Source organism: Acipenser ruthenus, chromosome 17 (assembly GCF_902713425.1).
Source record: "Acipenser ruthenus chromosome 17, fAciRut3.2 maternal haplotype, whole genome shotgun sequence".
Taxonomy (NCBI): Eukaryota; Metazoa; Chordata; class Actinopteri; order Acipenseriformes; family Acipenseridae; genus Acipenser; species Acipenser ruthenus.
The window spans coordinates 19,158,172-19,161,584 of NC_081205.1; the positions used below are offsets into that span (position 1 = coordinate 19,158,172).

Genomic DNA, 3,413 nt, shown 5'->3' on the forward strand with positions numbered 1-3,413 from the left:
TAGCACCCACGGGCAGAAAGAGCATGCTGCATCTGTGGAATAGTGCTCATACAGAAGAGAAAAAAAAGGACCATTGTCTATCAGGGTTATTTAAAGCACCTGTTCCCAGGTTATGAAAAGAGACGCTGGAAGGCTCTGTTCCAAACATGAGAGAGAAAGGTCCTGCCAAGACTACAGAAATCTGTTTTTCCTTGTTTTTAATTCATACACAAGACGGTTTTGATTTTCTGTACCCTGATTATGCACAGTCTGTATGCTATTTACTTTAGTGAAACATGGTTTGCTTTATTAGCTCAAACCACCTGAACTTGAACCCAAAACTTGAATTTAAAGTAATTAAAGCTAACAAAATAGTTCTATAAATATTCTCACTATGCACACACATATGTTCTTGGTGACATGAAAAGCTTTGCATGGCAACGCTGGAAGGTGCAGGTAAATCTTTATTTGGCCCAACCTAAATGTCTCGAGTGAAACAAACACACACACATGGAAAGCATATATATTAGGCTACCGCTGTAGGATAACAGAAACTACATTGTATTAATGCTTATCCAGGCAGTTTTATGTGGATTTGCTCTTTAAATCCTCGTCCAGTTTTGCAGGTTCAGGATGGGATGTTATCACAGATGTTCCTTCTTCAGGGCAAAGTTCTAAAGAGTGTAGAAAAAGAAACAGAAGTCAGTTATATTGTTGGAATCAAGCATCCAACCATGTTGATGCTGGCATGACATGTTTTCTATTTCTACAAACAAGTTACTGCTAATGTAGGTGCCAATGAGGTAATCAGTGCTTTAAGAACTAAGACGTTGATAAACGAGGGGAGTTCATTCGGTCCATTTATGCTCGCCTGGTTTCTGGTAGCTGATTGATCTCAAAACTTTGTCAGGTTGGGTCTTAAAGGATTCTAGTGATTCAACATCAACAATATAGCTAGGTAACCCATTCCATCCCCTCACCACTCTCTGTGTGAAGAAGCGTCTCTTTCCTTCTGTCCTAAGTCTATCTCCAGTAATTTCCATCTGTGTCCTCTGGTCCTGGTTTCTGTGCTGCGCTTAAAGTACTGGTTAGGGTTAACTCCTTTTAAGATTTTAAAGATTTCAATTAAGTAACCCCTAATTATTCTTTGTTCTAGGATACACAGAGACAGGCTGGTTGCTCTACATCGGACTCTGTTGTCTTAAGAGATAGATAGACAGATAGACAGTTAAGTAGATACATAGATAGATAGAACATGCTACCTGTCTCCTGATTATCAATGAAAACTGGAGGGGGCAATCCAAGACATTCAACCTGTTGCTTAAATTTCTCCAAGTCGGAGGCTTCAAACTTTCTTGACCTTGCTGAAAAAAAATTAGGGATACATTAGAATTTTTGGCACAAAGCACAAAATTACAGTTTTCCACACAGCAGGTGGTGCACTTGGCTTCATCACAAACTGCTCTAACCTGATTCAATGAGATCTCCACCTAGCCCCCAAGAGAACATTACTCAACTTACAGGTTTTCCAAACTCATTTGAAACTTAAACAACATTAAATCACAAAGGATATTAATATATTTGTTTGTCTATCAAGTTATCACAAAATGTGTCAGGCGATAAACATTTCTTAAGCGGTCACTGGGTGATAGATAAACTCCATTGTCCCTCTCACACTGCAGCCCTGTTTAGAGTAGTTTACATGACTGTGTACCCTGAGGCAATCACTCTAAATAACTGACCAGGTAATATGGATGAAACTTAATCAACTGTCAGGTGTGTATGTCAGCAACTTCCAACTGCAAGTGTAATTTACCTTTTTCTGAAAATATGAATGGCTTGCATGGTATACTAATCTAGCAATGCCACTGCCAAGGTCCTGTGTGACACTGGTATTGATCCCCTGTCCAGGTTCTTCAGGGAATGCAGGGCCTTTGTACTTGCACTTGCCTTGATATGAAATGTAGTGTATATTGTGTTATACTTTTTGAAGCCTGCACTGACTACAGAAACCACAGTACAAAATCTTCTAACTAGGATTTAATAATTATTCTTCACTAATTGCTACAAAAAATTGGAATTAAAAACATCTTATACTGTCCCTAAGTTACTCACCTGGTAGACACGCGGCCGTGTGCTGTGCAGGGTAAGTCATAAGGGGAGCGCAGGTTTGGGGGTTAGGGAGGCAAAATCGGGAGGACCCAGCAGCCCCTACTGGCCAGTGAGCTCAAAGAGGACACCTGCAGGGCTGGCCTTTGTCCACCATTGGCCCATAGCTGGTTGACATCTTCTGTCAAGCTCCTGGATGGAAACAGGCAATTGGCTTGGTGGTGGGATCAGAAGATGCCCACTGATCTTCAGTTCTCTTGAGCTGTTGTGTCTGTTCTCCTGGTGTATGGAGGGTATGTGCTGTACTTACCAAAAATGTAAAAAGACTTGGCCACATTACTTCTGTCGAGTGAAGTGAAGCTCATCAGGAGACAGTTTGGGCACGTTGCCATAAATGTTCCAGTGGTATTGTTCCGCACTGAAAAAAAATGGCATTGGAATGTTTCACTAATATCTGAAATCTAAATCATCTAGAAAAAAGCATAGGTGTAGGGAGTGTGAGGTGTCCTCATTTAAGTAGCCCATTGATATTTAAGCCTCCTGAATGGGCACATGGGCTGTCACACTGAGTGACTTTCCATTGATATTTAAACCCCCTGAATGGGCACGTGGGCTGTCACACTGAGTGACTTTCCATTGATATTTAAACCCCCTGAATGGGTACCTGCGTTGTCACACTAAGTGACTTTCCATTGACATTTAAACCCCCTGAATGGGTACCAAGTGACGTTCAAATTGGGGAGTGAGGCAGGGTGAGGGTTATTTGGAGTGAAGTCTGGCCTCCTGATAGACGGAGGTGATATTGAAGCTAACTTCCCTTCCCTTACCAAGATGGATCTGACACAAGTCTAGAACCGGGTTGCGATGGACATCTTGGCAAGGCAGCCACACAGGTGCTCCTGGTTGTACCTCATCAATACAGTGTTTAAGCAATATTGTTGGATTGATGGGCCAGAGCGTAGAGCATATAGTGGCGGTGTTAGCTTGGGAAGTCAGTTCTGTTGAGAATGTAAGGGAGCGAGGACACAGCCAGATTGTGAGGAGGCACTAGCCTTTCTATGGACATTTATTTATTTTGTCTCTGTGACCAGGGGCCGAAGGACTCCTTGTGACCAAGAGGGTCTGTAAGGACTTGGTGGATCCATTCGAGGAGCCAGCTCATGCTACATCTGGTTTCTGATTTAGCTTACCACTTGGGCAGCTTTGGCTTCTTTACAAAATAAATCTTTTATCATTCTTCTTGTGGGGTCCTAACACCTGCTGCACATTGTTGTGCAAATTACAATCCAATCTATTTTTTGAATACCAATCAATGTTTTGCATGC

General features: G+C 42.0%; 1 long non-coding RNA gene across 1 annotated transcript; it reads right to left on the reverse strand.

Moving 5' to 3' along the window:
• Positions 1 to 425: 425 nt before the first annotated feature.
• LOC117974129 (uncharacterized) lies at positions 426 to 1,327 on the reverse strand. The gene is made up of 2 exons (XR_004664268.2): positions 1,242 to 1,327; positions 426 to 653 (listed from the first exon to the last, which is right to left on the reverse strand). It is a non-coding gene; the product is annotated as an uncharacterized LOC117974129 (long non-coding RNA).
• Between the last annotated feature and the right edge of the window lie 2,086 nt (positions 1,328 to 3,413).